The 25,282-nt window shown below is 38.6% G+C and overlaps 1 long non-coding RNA gene across 4 annotated transcripts in view; it reads left to right on the forward strand.

Annotated features, from left to right (window-relative positions):
• LOC101436575 (uncharacterized) overlaps positions 1 to 25,282 on the forward strand; it is a 131,516-nt gene that overhangs the window by 28,949 nt on the left and 77,285 nt on the right. The window lies entirely within an intron of this gene.

The following is a 25,282-nucleotide window of genomic DNA, read 5'->3' on the forward strand; positions in this document are numbered from 1 at the left end:
TCCACTAATCTGACAGTTTTGCCTTTCCTGACATGATGTACTGTATATTCAGTGGTCAGTAGGGAGTATTTAATTGCAGTTAAGCCAGCACTGTTCTTTGTGGCATTTAAAATAGAGCAGTGTGTAATATGGTTAAATTTTCTGACTTTCCAGACCCAGATGGGTGGGTGGAACTCATTTTTTTTTTAAACTTTCTACCTGGGAGCACTTATATTAATTATGTTTTACTGCCTAGCAGCTTTAATTCAATCACTTTCAAGATTTATAAATATTAGAATCAAAATCAAAATCAAATCCCTCTAGAAGGTATGAGACTGAAATAGCAGACAAAACTAATATTGATTTAGAGAGGAAACACAAACTCTGAGAAGGGAAAGATACAATGATATAATACCTAACATTTTTAAAGTCCTTACTATATGCTTGGCTGTTTCCAGGTATTATCTCATTTTTCCCTCAAAACATCTGAAAGAGGCAGGGATAATTTTTGCCATAATTTTGCAAATGTGGAAACTGAAGTTTAGAGAGGTTAAGCAAATTTTCAAGGACTTTGTGTGTGTTGACAAAGCCAAGATTTGAACTTAGGTCTGTCTGACAACAAAGCCTATATCCTTAAGCACAACACTGAACTGTCTTTAAGATGCTAGATATTGTTGAGTTTAAATATCAAAGTGACTTTCTCAGAAGTAAGGTTTTCCAGACTCAGAAAATTAGCCATGGTTATTTGTAAATCTTGTTATTAATAAAATAGTGCTTTGCAGCTTATGACGTGCTATTACATCCATTATCTTATATTTAATTTCAGTCTTCAAACAATTCTGTTACATGAACTGATAACTCAGAAAAGAAGAAAATTTTACTAAGTGCTTTTCCATACTTTGCTGAAACGTATTTGGGGCATAGCTCTGCAACTGCTATCATAAAATGCTGGTGAACACATGGAAAGTAAACACTTGAGTGGATCCGTCATTCAGCAAACATTATTAAGCTTGTATATAATATGCAGCAGGCTTTACTCTAGGTGCTGGATATATGCACTGAATAAAACAGTATAAAGCCCCTGCCCTGAGAAAGCTTACATTCTGAGTAGAGAGGCAGATAATAAAATAAATAAATAAGCAGGATATTTAGTATGTCAGATAGTATGTGCAAAGGAGAGAAATAAAACTGGGAAGGGGGAAAGGGAGGACTGGGGGGGGGGTGGGATTAAGCTTATAAATGGAAAAGGTGACATTTGAACCAGACATAAAAGACATGAGGACATGAAGAGCTAGCTTTGTGGGTATCTGGGAAATAGCCTTCCAGGTAGAAGGAGGAGCTAACGCCAAAGCCCTGAAGCAGTAGACAAGGGGTGTGTTGTGTTTAAAGAACAGCAAGGAGATCAAATAGATGAGAAGTCTGATTTTGTTATTGTTCTTACAGTACTTTTTTAAAAAATTGAGGTATAATTGGTATCCATATTAAAATGCACAATTTGATAAGTGTGATCATATGTATTCATGAAACCATCACCATTGAGATAATGAACACATCTGTCACCCCCGGGAGTTTCCTTGTGCCCCCTTTGTAACCACTCTCTCCCTTCCCTTTCCACTAACCCCTCACTCCCATCCCCAGGCAACTACTAATTTGCTTCATGACACTATAGTTTTGTTAACATTTTATGAAGTTTTGTATAATCAGAATCATGCAGTATGCACTCTTTTTAATTTTTGTCTAGTATTTGTCACCCATCAAAATAATTTTGAGATTCATTCGTGTTTCATGCATCAATAATTAATTAATTTTAATTGACACTTTCATTATATGGACAAATAATTTATTTGTCCATTCATTTGTTGATGGACATTTGGGCCATTCTCAATTTGGGGCTACTACAAACATAACTGTGAGTATACATGTTGAAGTTTTCATTTATTTGGTCATACACTTCATTTCTCTTGGGTCGATGTCTAGGATTGGAATGGCTAGATCATATAGTAGGTATATGTTTAACCCTTTAAGAAACTGTCAACCTGTTTTTCAAAGTGTTTTTTTTTTTTGTACCTTACTTTAAAAAAATTTTTTTTGTCTTTTTTTTTTTAATGTTACATTCAAAAAATATGAGGTCCCCATATACCCCCCACCTCCCTCACACCACTCCTCCCCCCATAACAACAATCTCCTCCATCATCATGAGACATTCATTGCATTTGGTGAATACATCTCTGAGCACTGCTGCACCTCATGGTCAATGGTCCACATCATAGCCCACACTCTCCCACCGTCCACCCAGTAGGCCATGGGAGGACATACAATGTCTGGTAATTGTCCCTGCAGCACCACCCAGGACAACTCCAACCCCCGAAAATGCCCCCACATCACATCTCTTCCTCCCACTCCCTACCCCCAGCAGCTACCATGGTCACTTTCTCCACACCAATGCCACATTTTCTTCGATTACTAATCACAATAGTTCATGAATAGAATATCAGTAAGTCCACTCTAATCCATACTCTATTCCTCCACCCTGTGGACCTTAGAATGGTTGTGTCCACTCCACATCTATGTCAGGAGGGGGTTTAGATTCCACATGAATGCTGGATGCAATTCTCTTGCTTTCAGTTGTAGGCACTCTTGGCTCCCTGGTATGGTGATTGACCTTCTTCACCCCCATGTTAGATGAGTGGGGTAAGTCCAATAAACCAAAGTGTAGGGGTTGCAAGTCTGTTGAGGCTCAGGGCCTGGCTATCACATGGTAAGTTCAGAGATTCAGGTCCCCTGGGTATACACTAAACCCCAGCACCAACTACAGTTTCTGTAAAAGTAACAGGAGAGACTTTAATTTCTAAAAGTTGCCGGGAGCAATATACTAGAAATGGGTTGGCTTTTACAATGGTTTTTGTTTGTTTGTTTGTTTGTTTTTAAAGATTTATTTATTTCTCTCCCCTCCCTCCCCACCTCCCGCCCCAGTTGTCTGTTCTCTGTGTCTATTTGTTGTGTGTTCTTCTTTGTCTGCTTCTGTTATTGTGAGCAGCATGGGAATCTGTTTCTTTTTGTTGCATCATCTTGTTGTGTCAGCTCTCCATGTGTGCAGTGCCATTCCTGGGTAGGCTGAACTTTCTTTCGTGCTGGGCGGCTCTCCTTACGGGAGGTACTCCTTGCGCATGGGGCTCCCCTACACGGGAACACCCCTGCGTGCCACGGCACTCCTTGCTTGCATCAGTACTACACGTGGGCCAGCTCCACATGGGTCAAGGAGGCCCGGGGTTTGAACCGCGGACCTCCCAAATGATAGACGGATGCCCTAACCACTGGGCCAAGTCCGCTTCCCTACAATGGGTTTTTATTAGGTTAAAAACTTACAGTTCTGAGGCTGTGAAAATGCTCAAATCAAGGTATCATCAGAGATGCTGTCTTGCTAAAAGTCTGCTGCTAGAGAGCCTGGACCCCTGCCCATGTGGCAAAACAAAATGGTGGCTCTGCCAGTCTGGGCTTTTGCCCTCTCCTCCAGGCTTACTTTCTCTCTGAGCTCAGCTGTGTGCATATGGCTCATCTCACCCCTCTCCTCCTGGCCTTGTCTCTTTCAGCTTCTTGGAGGCTCTTTCCAGGACTCTGTCCTGCACTGATTCCGGCCTCTGGCCTCTGGGACCTCTCTCTCAGCTTCTTGGGGTTTCTCTGTCTCTGCAGCTTTTTTCTATGTGTCTTCTGCTTTTAGTCCTCTGTTTATAAAGGACTACAGTAGGAGGATTGAGATGTCTCTGGGTCACACGATATAATCAAAGGTTCTTAGCAGAAGTAAGTTAATCAAGAGTTCCCACCTCCAATAGGTTTACATGCACAGGAATGGATTGGCTCTAAGGGCAGGCTCTTTTCTGGGATCCACGAACAGCTTCAAACTGTCACAGTGGTTGTACCATTTTACAGTCCCACCAGTGGTATGTGAGAGTCCCAGTTACTCTACATCATCATCAGCACTTGCCATGGTCATCTTTATAAATTTTAAATACTTTAAGGATTATGAAGTAGTATTTCACTGTGGTTTTAACTTGTACTTTGCTAATGACTAGTGATGTTGATGTTTTTACATGTACTTATTTGTCATCCATATGTCTTTGGTGAAGAGTCTGTTCAAAATTTTTGCCCATTTTTTGTGTTGGATTGTTAGTTTTCTTATTGAGTTTTGAGTATTCTTTATAAAATCTGGATATGTCTTTTATCAGACAAACAACTTGCAGATATTTTCTCTATGTCAATTGTTTGTCTTTTTATTCTCCAAACTTTGTCTTTCTTAATTTTGATCAAGTCAAATTTATTGTTTTCCTCTATGGATTATGCTTTTTGTGTTGTATTTAAGAGATCTTCATCTAATTATCCTTTTAAAATGATTTTCTCATCAAATAAAAGAAATGCTTTCAAGTTCTTTTAAGTAAATCTATGGCACCTAGACAACCAAGTTATTTATCAATAAGTGACCATCTGTATTGATTTGTTGAAAAAAACATTTAAACAAATATTACTTTCCGTGTTTCTTAACCTACTCCCAAGACCTCATCCCTTCTACCATATGTATATCCAGGACTTGTGGTCAACTTGGAAGAGAGGCAGCTATAATTTGGTAGGAAGAACTTTGATGGGCTCTAGCAACAGAGGACTTAGATTCTCTTCTATACTCCCAGACTATTCAGAAGCACAACTCTGGGACATTTGGGTTCCCTTTCTCAGTTTTAGGTCTCCTGTTGCAAAATTAGGGAGTTGTACTAGAGGTTTCTGTGTTCCCTTCTAGTCCTAGCACTATATAAATGGGACATTGACAATGATTTGAATACCTTCAACAGGGCTGGGACTAGAGTGAGGCACCTAGGGCCCAAAATTTAAGGAGTCCTCCCTCTCACTATTGTTCCAAACTTGGCCCTGCAATTGTACAGCCCTGAGGAGGAAGCACCTGCATGACCCTGAGAGTGAGTGACTTCTTCAGTGTTATGTCTTAGGCTCCTCCCTGGCCTCACTCTAGTCCTACACCTGACCTCCCAGCATCAGTGAAGAAACTTCAATGGAAGGCATAGACAAGGCCAGGTGGGGAATGTGGTGAAATAGCTCAATGCTGCTCACATTTTAGCATATCTGAATCACCTGGGAATTTGTTCATTCTGATTCAGGGGGTCAGACATGGGGCTTGAGAGTGTGCCTCTCTAACAAGGTCCCAGGCGATGCTAATGTTGCTGGCCCATGGGGCACACTTTGAGTAGCTAGGTGCTAGAGCATGCTGACTTTGTCCAAAGGAGCAACTCAACTCCATCCATTACCGTTTGAAAATTCAGTCCCAGAGTGACCAAATAAATGTATTGATTTTCCCAAAGAGCAATTAGAGATCATATTCTGAGATATTGACAACTTATTTTAATTTTTACAAAACATTGTGGGGTTAAAAGTGCAATCTGAGTCCATTTTGTATCATGTAAAATCAGTTTACACATTGGTTATAAATCAAGTTTCAGAAACTTTTCCTAAAATTTTGGACAGAGGAAAGGGACAAAGAAATAGCAAGTTCTCGGGAGAAATTGAATCACAAAGTTAAAAATCACCTCCTCTCACCATCAAAAAAAAGGTAAACAAAAGTCCTGACTCAAGAAAGGTTTTAGTTAAACTCAATTTCATCTCTCAGAGAATCCTCCATTGAGTTGATATGAAATGATGACTCAGTAGCTCCTCCTTGTTCCTCTTCATTCCTTTTTGCCCATGGAACTTTTTTTTTTTTTTTTAATCCACTGGAACTTTTGTTTGCATACCCCCACTTCTCTCCATTTCCCAGCCTGAAGTCCTCTGGGTGGGTAGTTATTTTGCTTTGCCAGTCTGGTATCCATTTCTTCCCCTTCTGGCATTAGCCCCTGCTTTCTTTGGTTGATCCACTCTTCATCCACTTTCAGATCATTGGAATGAAAAGAGACAGCATCTATCTTCCTGCACCCCATGACCCAGACCTGGCCAATCAGGCTGTTCTATCACCCCAGCTCCAGTGGTTGGCTCAGGAATGGGCACATTACTCATGTGGGATCAGTTACCTTTCCTCTCTCTTGCTTGAAAAAGGTAGCTTTTACCTTTCCTGTCTCATCTTGTTTGAAAAAGGTAGCTCCTTCCACTAGGGTTGATAACCTAGCAATACCAAGAGCTAACATTACTGAGTGTTTACTCCCTGCCAAGCATGTCTTTACAAGAGTGCTTTTCCTTAGATTATCTCTTTTAAGCCTTACAACAACCCTATGTGGCATGTACTCTTATTGTCCCCATTTCATAGGTCTGGAAACAGAGACACAGAGGTCACAGAGCTAGCAAATGGTGGAGTTTGTTGGGCAGCCCGCTGGCCGGGGCATTCACAGGAGTTAGTATATGAACTTGTCAATCTGGCAGTAGAATGGAGCTCTTGGCAATTATACTGTACTGCCTGAAAGAATGTAAGCCCAGAGCTGCCTGTGGCCATTTCTAGACTGAGAATGAAGCCAATAGAAAAGAAAAGACTCTAAGATATAGAGAACAAGTCAGTATCCCCATAATAGGATTTCAAGTCCTGGATCTAACCTGGCCTACAGCCCAGAATCACCCATTGGACATGTCAGTTAAAGGACCCAAATTTATTCTCTTTTTGGTTTGAGTGAGTTTGCACTGAGTTGTATTTTGTTTTTGTATCAGGAAGATTTCTGGATAATACAGTGTGACCTTGGCAAGACACTTCCTTTCTCTAAAATGTAATATTCTTATCTATGTAATGATGGGTTTCATTAACATCCTTTGGTTTGATAGTGTCTGTAACATTTTTTTCAGCCTTCATTACTCTCATTTAAGCCTTTGTTTCTGCAGAGAAATGCCATTTAGGGAGTGAAGGCAGGAAAAATGAAATTAAGTCTGACTATCCCAAGTTTCCATCTTGACTTATTCCTCTATATTATACTTTTTTAGTTGTTTGTTTTCTACCTTTCATGCCTAGAATATTAGCTCTATGTGGACAGGGAATTTTGTTTGCTTTTCTCACTGTTATCTTGAACTATGTCTGACCCAGAGAAGGACTGAAAATATTTATTGATTTCAATATGTATTTATTGAGTGAATAAATTCCTATGTTCCATGGAGAACAAACAGGTGTAGCACAATTTTCAATTACTTAACCTTACTCTAGGGGGAACGTGGTTAGGGATGACATTTGTCTCTATTTTCTTCATGATTCATCAGTTTTACTTCATGGACAGGAATGGTGGATGGGGTAAACTGAATAGTCTCTGAATAAAACATGGACTTTCTAATGCTTCTTTAAAGTCTGTAACATATTATCGCTTCTAAACTCACAGTAAGCAGTCAAGTTCTTCTGATGGATGGAATTCCAGTTTCAAATGATAGAAGAGAGGACTAAAAGCCTAATGTCCTTCCTATTTTACTTATATTTCAATATCTTAGTAGTGCTATTACATAATATTGATCTCTTGGCTTTGGGAAACAGAATGTTCCCAGAACTGTTATTTGCTATTATATAAGGCACCATTATTTGTCACTTTTGTCATGACATCCAGCCTAAGCGTCTCTCTTGTTAATAAACCTCAATTTTGTTTGGGGTAGCAATATGATCAGATCCAGGCATTAATACTGATTATTATAGCTATAGCCTAAATATTTCTTACTATATTCCAGGCACTGTTCTAAGCTAGTGACATAAATTTATTCATTTAATAAATGAAGGCAATGAGTTGGGGTTGGAATCAGCCAGCCGTGGCTACACAAGCCCCTGCATTCTAGGCAGTTGAGGGTGTCCATGGTGTGCTCCTTTGCCTGGTGAGAGGCAGTAGAGTGGATGAGGATGTGGGCTCAAGAGCAGACTTTGTGACCTTGAGCAATTAACTTAATGTCTCTATGTTTTTTTTTAATCTGCGAAATGGGGATAATAATGATCCTTCATAACAACCTCATGGGGTTGTTATGAAGATTAGATGAGTTGACATATGTGACACACCTAAGAAAATGCCCAGACCAGGGCTTCTCAACTGCGCTGTCTGGAGTCATTTTTGGTTGTCACAAATGGGAGGGGTGGAATGTTATTGGCATCTTTTGACTAAAGTCCAAGGGTTGCTGCTAAACATCCTACAGTGCACGGGCCAGCCCCCTGAAATGAAGAATTATTTGGCCCACATGTCAGTAGTCCAAAGTTGAGGAACTCTAGCATAGATCTTTTAGTAGACATCCAGAAAACATGAGCTGTTTGAGATCCTTTAGAAAATAAAACTCTGTGAGGCCAGGAAGACTTTGCTTTGTTCCCTGCTCTATCCCTGGAACGTAGATCAGTGCCTGGCATAGAGTTAGTTACTGTAAGAATAATTTTTAAAATTAATGAATGATATATAAGGACTATTCTGGTAAGCAAGTGTATGGCTATCTCCAACCCCCTTCTTATGTTTCTTCCTGTCTTGATCTCAGCTATAATATACTGGGGCTGCAGGGACCATTGCTCACCATGACACACCCAACATGCTCATGGAAGAGGGAAAAGATAGCAGGAATTTGAGTCTCTAGTAGCAATACCTCTGCTCTGGTCTGGCTTACCTGATACCAGATTTTTTTCCTGCAAAAATAAAAATAAAAAACAAAAGTGCCCTTTGTTAAGCTACTACTGGGCATGTTTCTGTAACCTGCAGGCAACATCATTCCTAACTGATCAGCAGGAAGGAAAGCACCATCTTGGGCTTATGGCATTAGTACCTCAAATCCATTGAAGGAAACGAACCCATTGATTAATTCATTTCAAAGGGCTCTGTTTATAATTAAATACACTGAAATAAAAATTTTGGTATTTGGCATATATCCTCCAGTATTTAAGTGCCAAAATTAAATGGTCTAACTAAAGTGGAAATACTGTACCATTTTTTTGAACTTCTTGGCAGCTAACAAACTTATCCTGGCTGAACTTATGAACCTTAGAAGATTATACTCATAAAAATTATTTATTTAATATGCATTTATTGAATGCCTGTGATAGGCCAAAGAATGGGCAGAGGCTTAGTATAACAGGGAAGAAGACAGAGGTCAGTCCAGTGTCCTACTCTCATGGAAGCTGCTGATTGGAAGGAAATGTAGATATGAAGACTTAATTACCAGGGCACTGCCTCATGAAGAAGCACAGAGCTCTACCAGGTGCTTAACAGGAGGCCCTAATTTGTTCAGGGGCTCAGGAAGGACTTTCCCTGAGGAAGGGAGGGTTGCGTGGAGTTATGAAGAGGCAGCATAATATGAGGCTTTGAATCTTCCTTTCACCTACTCCTAGATACATGATCTTGAGTAATTAACTTACTTTCCTCACTTATTGGAAAGGGACAAACAATCTCATGGAGTTATTGGGAGAATTAAATAAGGTAATGCATACAAATTACAAGATGCCTCCAACATTGTAAGCCTTCAATGAGTATTAGCTTTTGTTATTATAAATTAGCTGGGGGTGAGGGAGAAGGAAAAAGGGGGAAATGTACCAAAATTATTTTATGATTTGGTAAAACCTTGTTCCTAATTTGTCTCTTGCATGTTACATGACTGACAAGTGGGCCTTTGGGCACCCCTTGTTTGTACAAGTGCTTGAATGAATGCAAAGTAATTTTTTAAAAATATGTTTTTTATTTTTTTTTAGAAGATACTTAGTTTACATAAAATGTTACAAAAAAATATATAAGGGATTCCCAAATGCCCCACTCCCCACACCTCCTACTTTTCCCCACATTAACAACTTCTTTCATTAGTGTGATACATTTATTGCAATTGATGACACATTTTGGAGCATTGCCACTAAGCATGGATTATAGTTTACATTGTAGTATACACTCTCTCCCACTCAATTCTATAGGTTATGGTAGGATATATAATGGCCTGTATCTGTCATTGCAATGTTATTCAGGACAATTCCAAGTCCCCAAAATGCCCCCATATTATACCACTTTTTCCCCCTCCCTGCCTTCAGCACCTCCAGTGGCCACTGTCTCCACATCAATGATATTTCTTCCATTGCTAGGAATACAATAAGTCTATAGTAGAATATCAGTAAGTCCACTCTAGTCCATATTTTATTCCCCAATCCTGAGGATTCTGAGATGGTGATGCCTATTAGGGGTGGAGTGGGCATCACCAAAGTAATTTTTGAATGAAATATGGGATCTGCCTCCCAGATCGGAGACTCTTAGTGGCTAAAAAAAAATATCACAAATGTCCATCATCCTGTGAATAGATAAATAAAATCTGATATATCCATACAATAGAATATTACTCATCCATAAAAAGGAATGAAGGACTAATACATGCTGCCACATGGAACCTCAAAAACAACATGCTGAGTAAAAGAAGCCAAACACAAAAGACCACAAATTACAGTATTCCATTTACATGAAGTTTCCAGCAAGGGAAAATATTACAGACACAGTAGCAGGTTAGTGGGAGCCTGGGGTTAGGGATGGGAAAGGAGATCAACTATATGTAGGCATGAAGGATCTTTTTGGGGTGATGGAATATTCTAAAACTAGATTATGGTGATTGTTGCACAACCCAGTAAATTTACTATGAATCATTAAATTGAACACTTGAAATGGATACATTCTGTTATGTGATTATACTTCAGTAAAGTTAAAAAAATAAAGATGATTTGTAACTGAGTTAGATAAACTTTCAGGCTCCAACATTTTCACAGCAGGATTTAAATTCTCACTTTGACATTTGGTTTCTAAAGACACTGAGCCTATGGTAATTCAAATGGAATATTAGCCTTTTAGCTAACCTTAGAAGTAACTTTGATGAATTTACTAGGAATGATTGGTATTTAAAAGAGACATTGATTGGACGTTTTGAATATGTCTTACTGAAAGATCTGACTTCTATCACCATAGCAAGCTACATTACCTACTTTGGACAGTATTATCTCATCTACCTGCAGAAACCCACTGAGTTATGGTCATAAAGATTGTTCTCACAGATACACATAATGGTACAGTTTTTTTCTTTTGAAAAGCTGCACTGGAAGCCATTGTAGCTTAGGCTGTTAGTTTGCCTAAGGTACCCAAAATGTAGATCAATATGACAAATTCTTTGGGGCCTTTAAAAATTTTATTGCTGGTACATTTGAGCATTTTTTCCTGTGATGCAGCTTGGGATATGTAGTTATATATGTTTTCCTTTTTGTTTCCACCACTAGGAAAGACAAAGTTAAATTCAATGGTCAATGTAGGCATAGCTCTGATGTATGGTGATATCTGTCTCATTGCTGTTTTAGCTGTTTTTTCCTCCTCATTATTCTATATATATGATTGCCCCACTTACGATATGCTTAATTTAGTAAGCTTCTTCACATTTTTTGCTGTGGATAGGTTACAAATTAAAATAATGAATACATAATTTTATCCATTTGCATTTATGCTTCTCTGCTTTTGAAATTAACCAACGTGGATGGCACCATTTTTTTTGTTGTTGTGGCACAAACATATACACATATATGCAATGCATCTGTTTTGATGCATTAGATATACAGGCCTAGGTGTAAACATGAATCCTCAGATGAATAATATGAGCATCTCATGAAAATTTGTGGCTAGATTTATATTGCTAGAAACTGGGCTTTAGGAAGAGAGCATTAAGGCAAGGTAAATTTTACAAGGAAGAACCGGGCAATATTTCTTCTGTCTAAAAGAATCATAGAGCATTACAAGGGAGTTTAAGTTTAGACTACTTTAAAATACTTGTATTTGGGGTTCTGTGATTCAGACACAATTGTTTCTTTTAACATTATTTTTCATGACCTTGATATAATTTCAAGGACATCTAATGCCCAAGGAATCAGATCAAAGATACCTCTTGAAATTTCAAAATACGATATTAAGATATTCCACTGTAGCCTTCTGGCAGCAGATCCACGAGCTGTGTTTCTGTCTTTGAAAGCTGGACTTGCCATCTCATACAGAATAGTGTGAAATTGAACTTGCAATTAAAAAATAAGCTTCATTTCCCCCCTCCTCTCTACAAACCTCTCGACACGACCAAATTCAGGGTCATCAGAAAACAGAAGGAAGAGAATGCTGCAAGATCTCAAAGATGCCTGGTAGGAATATTTCTTAATTGAGCTGTGCTTTCGAACTGCATGGAATTGTTCCTATTAAAAATTAAATAAGAACAGCAAAGAAGAACATGGGAGTCTCTGCAAGATTCGAGCTTCGTGAGATTTACTTAAAAGGCTTTCATTAGGCACTGGGGGGTTCTGTAGCATATTAAAACCTCACCTATACAAAATATATGGTGCTCTAGCTTTTAGCATCTTTTCCTAAGAAATATGAAATATTTATTGGTACTTACAATAGGAAAAGGAAAGGGATATTTTCACAGGCTTTTTGAAATAAGGTCTGCATTTCCGGGTTGATAAACAATTGGAATGTTGACCTTCCTATCATTATCCCATTTTCCCTTCCTCCCTTGCTTCCTGTCCCCCTGTATTTGTGAATGCAGGATAGCATAAGTCTTATCTGTGGTTTGCTTACTTATTTTGCTATTATTATCTTTAAAATCAGTTTTCTGATTTGGATGAAGGAAAGATTTTCAGCTGTGCTTCTCAAACCTAAGTGTGAACCCAAGTCACCTGGGGATCTTTATTTATTTATTTATTTACTTACTTACTTATTTATTTTTATTACCCTCACCCCCACCCCCACCCCGTTGTCTGCTCTCTCTGTCCATTCATTGTGTGTTTTTCTGTGTCCACTTGTATTCTCATCAGGTAGCACTGGGGATCTGTGTTTCTTCATTGTGTCATCTTGCTGCATTAGCTCTCTGCATGTGTGGCACCACTCTAGGGTGGGCTGCAGTTTCACATGGGGTGGCTCTCCTTATGCAGGGGTCACTCCTTGCATGGGGGGCACCCTTACACAGGGGCATCCCTGCGTGGGCTGGCACTCCTTGCGTGTAGCAGCACTGCACGTGGGCCAGCTCACCACCAAGCCAGGAGGCCCTGGGTATCGAACCCTTGGACCTCCTATATGGTAGGTAGATGCTCTGTCTGTTGAGACACATCTGCTTTCCCCCTGAGGATCTTAAAAAATGTAGATTCTAATTCAGTAGGTCCTGGTGGGACCTGAGATTCTGCATTTCTAATGAACTCCTAGGGGATACTGATGTTCTGGTCCAGGGACCACTCTAGAGTAGCAGAGTTGCAGTATTTCCTGAATTAAATTGATCAGGTTCCTCTAAATATTTATGGAGAAGGGGATGGATGCCATGGGGGTAAGGTGAAGATTTAAAAAAAGAAGAAATAAAAAGAAGCAAAATAAAAAAGCAAAAACACTGCGTGCACAAATATAAACAATGTAACTTAATTATCCAGGTTGTTTATTAATTTAGTTTGATAATTGCTCATTCCTGAGTGAGTGATGCCTGTAATGCAAATTTTGTCATATCTTTATAATGCAACTTGAGTTTTGCCAAGTCAACTGGAGTTCAAAGAAATGAGCCTTTGAGACTGACGATGAAACACACACGCACATATACACACACACCCGAATTCTCCCAGCCAGAGGAAACTGCACTTCTACATATGTGAGGCCTTATAATTTTTCTCCAAAGATATTAATACAAACAGCTTTGTTACTAGTGTAACAGTTTTGTCATAAACAGAGCAGAGTGTCCAGGCCTGGTATGTAACAGAAAAATCCATCTTAGGAAATTCAGCATGTGCTGTGGCTAACCCCTCATTTTGGGAACCATGGGTGAGGAGAAATTCTTTGACCAATAAGATCAAATGAGAAGATCCATTTGGAAGTATTTAGCAAACTGTCGAGTGTTACCTAAGGGTTACTTGATATTTTTTCCCTGTTTGAATTTTATTTTATTATGCTTTATTTGATTTTAAAATTCCTTTTTGAGCTGTAGATTATAGAATTAATTCATGCTGGTTGTACTGTAATTTGGCAATATGCATCAAAGATAATAGTTAGAAATGATCATATACTCTGATCTAACAAACACGCTGTTTGAAATGAATCCTATAGTAATATCCTTGCTATGTATGAGGATGGTCACTGTATTTTTGCTTGACTAGCCAAAAAAAAAAAATCTGAATACTCCTAAATGCTTTTCAATGGGGACAGACCCCATACATGATGCTACACCAATAGAATGAGACATTCTGTAGCTGAAATCTCAAAATCCCTCTGAGTGTAGGCATAGAAGATAGCCTGAATATAATTACAGTTAAGTAAAAACAAAAAGGGAAGAAAAGTGAAAAAATAAGAGCATAGCTAAAAGTTGGTTTTTCCGTCTACTTATCAAACTTTCCTTTATAAGTCTCTTCAAAAGTCTGAATGAAAATAACACTTAAAGATCAACAACAGTGATCATGGGGGGAAGGATTATATGCAGTATTCCATTTCTCTTTTTTAATGTTTTTATAGTTTTTCTTGCTGTATTTTTGAAAAGCAGAGCATAGATTAAAAAGATCACAAGGAAGGCAACTTGAGGACTTAGGTTAGGGTCTCAGTTTGGCTTGGCTGAGTGACCTTGGGGACATTAGTTCAATACTCTGATCTTCTGTGTCCTTAGATAGGAGGTGGATTATGCCAATACCACCTTGAGGGCTTTTCTGGAAGACTGAATGAAGTGTCAAAGTACTTTGCCCTCCATAGAGGACCATGAATGTTCTAGTTTCTGGTTTTTGCTCTAAACATCACCTTATGATTCAGGACACCAGGACCAAGTTTGATATTGTATCTGGCTCAACACACCAAAAATTGGGGGATGTGTGATGCTTAATGTAGTCCTGCTCTCTGATGGTCCTCCACCCTCTCATACCTTCCAGACACCACTCAGGTTTCCAGTGGGCGTCTCCTAACAAGATGGCAGAAGAAGGCTTGTGGCAGTCACTCATACTTCTGTCTAAATGAAAGCCAATATGTTCTTTCTCCCTGGGGTATTTGCTCTTTTATCTGACTTTGCAATATCTGCCATAGGATTTTGTGATTTTTTCCCCCAAATGAAAGGAGACTTATCCCCAAACTGACAAGCCCAGGAGGAATTTGGGAAGGCAAGATTCTTTCTGGAGTTCCTGTAATGACATAAAACAGTGTTTCCTGCTGCGATCTTTTGTAGTCAATGTTAATGGAGCCATGTGCTGTCTGTGTTTTCATTTACTTCACTTTTCTCACTAGCTCGAATCACTTAATAATCTATTTTAAAAGGAAAAAGGAATGGAAAACCTATATAAAATGTATGCATTGATAAAAAAAATAAATATAAAACTAACAAAAATTTTGGAAAGTGGACGTGGCTCAAGCAATTGAACTCCCGTCTACCACATGGAAGGTCCTGGGTTTGGTCCTGGGTTTGGTTCTGGCATGACAGGCAGGCACGGCAAGCTGATGCAACAAAATGATGCAACAAGGAGACACAAAGAGGAAAGATAATGAGAGACACAACAAAGCAGGGAACTGAGGTGGCTCAAGTGATTCAGCACCTCTCTCCCACCTGGGAGGACCCAAGTTTGGTTCCCAGTGCCTCCTAAAGAGAAAACGAACAGATAGCACACAGTGAATGGACACAGAGAGCAGACTGCAAGTGTAAACAATGAGGGTGGCAGGGAATAACTAAATAAAATAAATATTTTTAAAAAACTAACAAAAAGTTTTAGTTTTAGAAGTGTTTATTTGTGCATCACCTAAAATAATGTTTTATACAAAAGGAATACATCTGTTATCTTAGACAACAATGGCATCAAATATCAGCATCTCTCTGCAATGACTTTGTGCCACTTGGCATTTCCTCAATGATTCAGAGACCCAAATATATGAAGCACTTCATGATTTGTGCCAAAAGAGTAATACAGATGACCCAGGCAGGAAGAATCCTTTCTCTAGGAAGATGGAGAATGCTGCCTATTCCCCCTTGTTTCCCAGGGCTCAGTGCCTGGTACAAAGTAGGTGTTCAATTAATACTGGATGAGTGAATGAAAGAAAAAGAATGAATGAATGCAATTTTCTCATTCAATAGTGGTTGACCTAAAAATAGGTTACCTTTTAGTTTCAGTTTAAAATAAAAACAATTTTCAATTGCCATATGTCAAACTCCTTTGTCCGCTTTGGAATATGGTTTAAAAAGAGCTAATCCCAATTCCTCCATTATCACAAGGCTTGAGTTTGCACAAAGGACAAGAGAATTGAGGCTACACATAGGCTGTTAATGGAATTTGTAAAGGGAAAGAATGAACTGTACATTCTATCTGTATTTGCAGTAATGTCAGTACTAGATGCCGTTTGTTCTTATTTAATTTCTGTACAGTCTGCCTGAGCATAGTGCTGTGTGGAATCTGTTAGTATATAAAATCGAAAGACTTCAATCTTGGCATTCTAAGAGCTGTCTGATTCATGACCATTGAAACTCACACAATATCTTTAATTCCTATTGTATCTTCATAATGGAGCTTTGTTAGATCCAAGTGAATTACAGGCTAAGATTAGAAGAAATGAAAAGAAATATACATGTATGTATGTATACATATGTATATACATATATATTTATACACATGTACATGTATCATAGAAGCATATTCCAGTTTGCAACAAATATACATGGTACTAAGCTGTAAGTTACTAAGTATTTCAAACTCAGAGTGTTATAATCCTTTCCTTAGTATAACTGACATAATTATTGTTTTCAATGAAATCAGAGATTTTCTTTATGCAATCTATTTTTAAGAAAGAGATAGATATGTGCAAGCTTACAGCACACACTCACACTTATCATATAATTACATTCCTTCTGCATCTTTATACTCTGATGTGATTTCCTTTATGTCTTATTGGGGGTTTCATCCAGCGATTGAATGACTGGAGGGAAAAAATAATTTTTTTTTTTTTTTGTTTAAACATCAGTGTGGTTGGATTACAACTACTTTACATAAAGGTAAAAAATTTTTTTGTATGCTTTGAATCTCTGCCATTTCAGAGTCTCACCTATTCTCCATATTTATAATTTCCAGATTTTCAGCTTGCAGTTTCTATGAGTTGTTTCATTTTGAAAAGTGATGTTTTTGAGAGGACATTTATGTATGTGTGTGTGTGCTTTTCCCCTCCAAGCATCCATTCACCTGTTTTCACAGTCCTGGAATTTCATTTATTGAATCACAGTTCCCACCATCCTTTCAGCTTGAGCTTTTGGCTGCAATGGGCCCCAACTAGGGTTTTCAGATAAAATGCAAGATCTCTAGTTAAATTTGAATTTCAGATAAACAATGATTTTGTGTGTGTGTGTGTGTGTGTGAATCTCTAATATCGCATGGGGCAAATTCTAAATAAATAAGTATATATCCATTGTTTATCAGAATTTGAATCTAATTGGCTGTGGAGGTTTGAAATTATTTTATGAATCCCAAAAAGAGAAAGATTATATTTGTGATATAATCCATTCCTCTGGGCATGAGACCCTTTTAATTGGACTGTGTCAGTGAGGCATGACTCAGGTTGAGTCTCTGCCCTCTTGCTGGGTCTGATTAAAACTGAGACACAGGAAAAGGGAGCCACCATATTGGATCTTGCCATGTGACAGCAAGGACTCCAGTTTTACCCACAGCTGAATTGTAAGGAGAGAGACCCCCAAGAAGCTCGAAGGGCTGAGGCCCAGGGAGAGAGGAGCCGTAGGCCTCATAACTTGCAACTGAACTTTGCAAGAACGAGCAGCAGCCAAGACTGATAGAGGAGGCCCAGAAAGAGAGAAGCTGAATGCTAGGTTGCTTACAACTGAGCTCTGGGAACTGAACTTTGAGAGATGGTGAGCCCAGAGAAGGCAGAGATCTCGCAGACATTGGTGGCCATCTTTCTTCACATGTGGCTGTCGACTTTGGTAAGAAGGAACCTCTTATGGTGCCTTCGATTGTACTTTTCATGGCCTTGAAACTGTATGCTTTTACTCCAAATAAATCTCCTTTATAAAAGCCAACCCATTTCTGGTACTGTACATTGGCAGCCCTTTGGCAAACTAAACCACTGGCCATCCTGTGTTTTTATTTGCTAAATCTGGCAAACCTAGCCCCAACCCTCAGCACCAGGCCTAGGACCTATTTGTTCTAAGCTCAGCCCACATTTTGCTGGGGCCCTTGAGAGCCAGGGCTAGGACTTTTATTAGCTGCTTGAGGGGCAGATATACTTTTCTTCTGCTAGATTTGCAGCTGAGGGTATCTTATCTGGAGCTGTTGCTGCAGACACATTGAGATATAGGGAAATCTCACAAGGAGGGGCAGCACATAATGATTATGATATTAACTAATAAACTATCCACATTCTAGGTACCACGCCAAGTAAAACGTATTAACTTATTCTGTCTGTAGACTTATGCTGAACTACAAAGGTGAAGGTTAGGCTTAGGTTTTTAGGAAGAACCATAGAGATTTTCTGGTTCAACTTCCCAGTTTTCTCTCACAGCCAAGTGTAATGGCTGAGTGATGACACTAGGGACTCATGCTTCTACATGTTTGCTCATCACAATCCTTAGCGTGTGGTTTTCATATTCATAGTCAAAAGGTGGCTGCTATTCTTTCAGGCAGCCTTTTATTTTCTAACTAGAGCAGAGGAAAAGTCAACTGGTCTTCTCCCAGGAAGACTTTGTTTTCTGTTCAGGAAGCCCTTCTGCACACACTGAGTAAACAACTGTGTGAGTGTGTGTGTGTGTGTGCGCAGCAAGTGTGATTTATTATAAGGAATTGACTCATGTAACCATGGGGACTGTCAAGTCCAAATTCTTGAAGGTGGTGGGAGCAAGCTGGAAATTCTGAGAAAGGTGATGCTGAAATTGAATCTGAATTCCTCAGAAAGCTAACTATTTGAAATTAAGGCAGAAATTCATCATTTTGATTCCTGAAATTCTCTGTTCTGGCTTCTAAAACCTCCAACCAATTGGGTGAGGAGACTCCCTGCATTGTTAAGGGAAATCTCCTTTGTTGCTTGTAGATGCAATCAACTGATTATAGATTCAAGTCCATCTATGAAATACACAATAACAAGCAGGCTGGTACTCGCTTGACCAAACAGATGGACACTATAATCTAGCCAAGCTGACTTGGCTTCTGTGAAGAAAAAGTATTATATGAAGGAAGACAAGTCTTATATATCACATGAAAACTACATAGCAGATCTTTAGACACACACTACATGAATCACTTTATCTTTTAATTTAAAGATAAAACACAGATACTAAAAGCCACATGCAAAAATTGCATTGCTTCATGCAGTAATATAAGCTGAACACCCTTATGACAAACCCTCAGACGAAGAAATAATACCCTGCTAGCAACCCCAGAAACCTTGTTATGTGTCCCATGCCATGTCAACTTTCTTCCTTTCCTGAAGAGTAACCATTAGCTGGACCAGGGATTGGCTTCCAACTAGTTTTTGTAAATAAAGTTTTACTGGCATACAGCCATTCCCATTCATTTATTTATTGTCTGTGGCTGCTTTCATGCTACAATAGCACAAGTAAGTGGTCGTGACATGGACTGTAGGGCCTCAAAGCCCGAAAAAATTTTCTGAATGTTATAGTAGTAATTTTCTTCAGTTTTTAAATACTTTTATCACCCAAGTGTTCATCCCTAGACACTATAGTTTAGCTTTCTCTCTCTCTCTCTCTCTCTCTTTGACGTTTAAAAAAAATCTATTGTAATCTACAGGTTGCCCCTCTATCTTTTTATTTTCTTTTACATTTGTGTATAGAAGATTCTGTATTAGTCAAAGAGGTGCTGATGCAAAATTCCAGAAATTGGCTGGTTTTTATAAAGTGTATTTATTTGGGGTAGGAGCTTACAGATACCAGGCCATAAAGCATAAATTACTTCCCTCACCAAAGTCTATTTTCATGTGTTGGAGCAAGATGGCTGCCGATGTCTGCGAGAGTTCAGGCTTCCTGGGTTCCTCCCTTCCAGGGTCTTGCTTCTTCCTGGGCTCAGGGTTCCTCTCTTCCTGGGGCTTGCTTCTCATTTCTCTGTGTGCTTATTTCCTGGGGCTCTAGCTTAAGGCTTCAGCATCAAACTCCAACATCAAATCTCCAACATCAAAAACCCTCAACTCTGTCCTTTGCCATGCCTTTTATCTGTGAGTCCCTACCCCTTGACTCAACACCCTAATGACATGGCCCAGTCAGAGCCCTAATCATAACTTAATCATGCCTAGGTACAGGCCAGATTACAAACATAATCTGATATCCATTTTGGGAATTCATAACCATATCAAACTGCTACAGATTCCATGCCATTTTACCTATAGTTTCCCAAAGTCTGGATTTTGCTGATTGCATCCTCTTGGTGCCCCTTATCATATTCCTCCATCCACTGCTTTTCCAGCCAATTGACAATTGAACCCAGAGACTTGATCAGACTCATGGTTGTCAATCTGGCAAGACTTCTAGTGGTGTGTTCTTTCATCAGAAGGCATATAATATCTGGTCATTTCTCTTTCTGTGATGTCAGCAGCTGTTGAGGTGTGATGCCTGGATCTGGTAGTTTATTGTGAGTTACAAAATGTTGATATTCTGATTGAATCAATTCCTTTTCATTTATTACTTGGAATATTTTTAGAAAGAGATACTTTGCCTCTTTTCCCTTCAAATTCATGGAAATGGATTTCATATAAGAAATAGGAAAATACTCAGTTCTTTTCTTCAATGGTTTTTGAGATAATGAACTCTGACATCCCCCAAAAGAGATCATTTATTATTATTATTGTTACTATTATTATTATTGACATTACGATATAACATACATAATTGGTTTCAACACTTTGTGAATATTATCCTTATTATAGCTCAAGTCATCTATTTTTATGAATGAGAGTCCCTTCAGCTTGGCTCCTGAGTCTTTCTGTATACTCTAAGCTTTTAGGTACTCTAAACTCATCTCCTACACTTTCTGTCCCAGACTTGGAAGAAACCCCTTTCCCCCATTTTTTAAAATGACATTTCAAGACCACAATCTGTATGCTGTGGATGCTTATTGCACTGAGTCATTATTTTAGGGTTTTTAGTAACACACAGCCAAGAAGAAGATAAAATACACCTGAGTTCCTGTTGATACTTCCAATTCCATTTCAGAACTAAAGGATTTTGCTTATGCTTTTTCTTTTCTTTTTAAATTGTAGGAATATATATACAACATAAACTTTCTTATGGCAACCACTCTCAAGAATACCATTCAGTGAGATTAATCTTATTCACTTGTTATACACCCTTACCACCTTTCATTACTAAAACTTTCCCATATTCCCAAGCAGAACACCTAAATCCACTATGGGTTAACTCCTGTTCCCCTTGATCCTCTCACCTGGCCTCCTAGAGTCTAATTTCTGTCTCTGTGAATGTGCATATTCTGTGATATTTTCATTGTAGTTACCATGGGGCTTCCAATTTTTAATAATATTTTATAATCTGCAACAATCTCATTGTAGATTATAATCCCTCCATTCCCCTATCTTCACATCGCTATCACAAATTACATTTTTATGCATTATGAATCCAAAACCAATGATTTTTTATTATTAATATATTTTATGCATTTGTATTTTAGATCCTGTAGGAAATTACCAATTGTACAGAATTTATATTTCCCCCAGTTCTTACCCTTACTGGAAATCTTTATTTCTTCATATGGCTTCAACTTGTTGTTTATTTTCCTTCAAACTGCAGAACTCTCTTTAGCATTTTTCTGGGACCAGTTTAGTGGTGACAAACTCCCTCAGCTTTTGTGTATCTGAGAATGTCTTAATCTCTCCTTTAATTTTGAAAGACAGTTTGGTGGATATGGAACTCTTGGTTGGCAGTGTTTTACTTTCAGCACGTTAAATATGTCTTCCCACTGCCTTCTGATGAAAAATCTTCTGATGAAAAATCAGCACCTAATCTTATTGAGGCTCCCTTTGTATGTGCCATGTTGCTTCTCTCTTGTGGCTTTCAGAATTCGTGCTTTGTCTTTGGCATTCAACAGTTTGATTTTAATATGCAGTTGCATGGGTCTACTTGAGTTTATCCTGCTTGGACTTCATTAAGCATCTTGATGTGACTATTCATTAAATTTGGATAGTTGTCAGTCATTTCTTTGAATATTTTCTCTGCCCCTTTCTCTCTTTCTGTTCCTTCTGGGACTCCCACAATGCATATATTGATATGCTTGATGGTTTCCCACATGTTCCTCAAGGTCTGTTCACTTTTCTTCATTCTTTTTTTTCCTTCCACTTCTCAGTCTGAATGATTTCAACAGTCTTATCTTGGTTCACTAGTCCTTTCTTCTGCCAACTTCAATCTGCTGTTAAATCCTTCTAGGGAATAAAAAATTTTGGTTACCGTGGTCTTCATTTCTGTTTGGTTCCTTTTCATAATTTCCATCTCTCCTGATACTTTCTTTGTGTTTATCTTTTGTTTTCCTTATTCCCTTTAGGTCTTCATCCATATTATCCTTTAGCTCTTTGAGCTTATTTAGGACCTTTTTTTAAAAAAAATTCTTTTCCTGGTATGTCTTAGGTCTGGTCCTCTTCATTGATTGTTTTTAATGCTTTAAGCTTTTCCTTTGTTGGGGGATTCCATTTCTGTTTCTTAATCAGTTTTGTAATTTTTTGTTGAAATCTGGTCATTTTGATATTTTAATATATCACTGAAATTTAGACTCTGAGGCAACTGTGTCTTTAACTTGTATATGGCTAGTGTTATGACAGAGTTCTCCTTGAATGCCAGGAGCTTAAAAAAAAAAAAGAAAAAGAAAGGAATAAAAGGAAAACATCGTTCCCGGTTTTGCAGATTGACTTGGATGAGTGATCTACTTTAGGGCTTATCCTTACAAAAAGTTTAGAGAATAACTCCAGAATAGCATCAGGTCCTCCATGATCTTTTCTATACATTTCTGTACATTTGTTTTGTCTTAGGCATGCATGGATAACCCTAGGAATTCACTTGTTTGTATGGATATAAATGTTTCTTCTTCCCTAAGAAATAGGGTCCTCAATGTCCTGAGCACTGCACTGTATGTTCTACAGCCAGAAGTCCCTTGCCCCAGGCAGCCATAAGTTGATTTTCCATGGTGTTCTGTAGGAGAGTTCTGTGAGCTGTGACAAGTTCTGGAATGGTGAGTCCCTCAGACCACCATCAGACATATTGGGCCAAACAGAGATGCTCCCAGTATATGCATGATGCTTACTCTGTTCCCTCTGGAACTGGGACCAGGGATCTGCACTGGGAGAATGGGCCAGCTCTACACCGAGCCATTGAGGGATGGGGGAGGGATCAATCAGGGACCCAGGAGATCCCACCAATTTTAAGTAGTCCTTTTCTTGATTTGATACTCACCATTTTACTGCAGTCCTTTAAAAGTGTTTCTGGAGTTTGAGAAGATACTTCTGCTGGTTCTTGCTGGTTGTTCAAAGCATCTGTTTGGGGACAGAGCCCCAAAGCATATCAATTCCACCATCTTGATCAGAGCAGGAACTTTTTTTTTGTTTGTTTAAGTCCCTTTATTATCTTCCCATCACCACCACCAGAACTTGCAGGGTCCAATCTGCATTCCCTATAGAGAAGGACCTTTGGTCTTTATTTTATGTAAAGATTTGGGGAGAGTAAAATATTATGCTGCTGCTGCTATTTATCTCTTCTGTATTATCTATGCTTCATAATAAATTACCACAGTTTTAGTGACTTAAAACAATATCCATTTATTATCTTACTGCTCGAAGGTCAGAAGTCTGACTGGGCTTGGCTGGGTCTCACAAGGCTGAAATGAGAAGTGTCAGCTGGACTGGGCTCTTATCTGGAGGCTCTGGGAGAAGAATTCTCCTCCAACCTCATTCAGGTTGTTGGCAGAATTCAGTTTTTTGTTGTTTTATGACTGAGGTCTCCATTTCCTTGCTGGGTATTGGCTGGCCATCACTTTGAGGTACTCGAGTTCACTGTTTCTTGCCCATAATGCCCTCCATCTTCAAAGCCAGTAATGGTGCTTTGAATACCCTTATGCTTTATATCTTTCTCAATTCCCATTCTTCAAACAGCCAGAGAAAATGTTCTGCTTTTAAATGCCTTGTGTGAATTGTTAGGTCTATCTAGATGCCTATCTTGAAGTTAACTATTTATTAACCTTAATTACATCTGTAAAATCCCTTTTGCTGTGTAAGGTAGCATAATCACAGGGGTAACACCAGGAAGTGAAGGAAGGTCTAAGATGGGCCATCTTAGAATTATTCCTACCAGATTCCCATTCACTTGTTTTTAATTCCAGTAGCATATTGAGCTCCTATTATATTCTAGGTTCCGGGAATATAGCAGTGAACAAGATCAGTATGATCCCAGCCCTAAGAGTAGAAAATTAATGCTGAATGTTTAATGAATGGATGGATGGATGGACAGATAGATGTATAAAGCTCTAAATGAACATTCAGAAAAAAGTAACAGAAGACTGAGACTCAATATTATTGGGCATGTTTTAAAGGGTTCATGTATCAATTGAATGGAAATGTTGCTCAGCTTTTGATGAGGAGCCTAATACATCAAGATCTCTGTTATCATTGACTGATGACCCTGTCTAATGAAAGACCTTGACTTGCGTGTATGTTAACAATTAATGGAATGGATAATGCATCTTACAGACTATATGGAAGGTAATAATGAGGTGTGAATGAGAATTACACAGGTTAGTTGGTGTCATTACTGGTTCTTTACTTCTGCTAGAGCAGCAGTATCCTATTCAGGGAGACAGGGTTTTAGTTCTGATTGCCAGAATGACTTAAATATGCCAGTTCATACTGGGTCTTTGAGTTTATTTTCTACTGCAAAAGCCCTTCTCCTAAGGATACTAACCAGAAGCGGGGTCTGCTTCTGACCCCTCACCCCATTTTCCTTGGCCCTTTCAGGGTTGTTAGCCATTTAGAGATCTTTTTATTTTGTCAGAGCATGGCTCCACTCCCATAATTATTTGTATGGTCTTGTCATGTTTTTTTCATTTCCCAGAAGGTGTCTAATCTTTTGTCTAGCCCCTAATGGAATAGACTGATAGTGATCAGCCTTACAATAGGTGCTACTACACATGGGACCATATTTATTTATTCAGAAATTTATGTCATAAAGATTGAATGAGGAGCTAATATTCAGAGCTGAAAAAAGCAATACTGTATATTAGGAAGAATCAGCATTTGTTAGCATAAGTAAGACTCTGAGTCTTGATTATAAGTGTCAGTGTGTTAAAAACATTAACTAAACCCAGTGTGAAATTGCAAGCCTGTAATGCAAATATATTTTGGGAAAT

This window comes from Dasypus novemcinctus, chromosome 24 (assembly GCF_030445035.2).
Source record: "Dasypus novemcinctus isolate mDasNov1 chromosome 24, mDasNov1.1.hap2, whole genome shotgun sequence".
Classification (NCBI taxonomy): domain Eukaryota; kingdom Metazoa; phylum Chordata; class Mammalia; order Cingulata; family Dasypodidae; genus Dasypus; species Dasypus novemcinctus.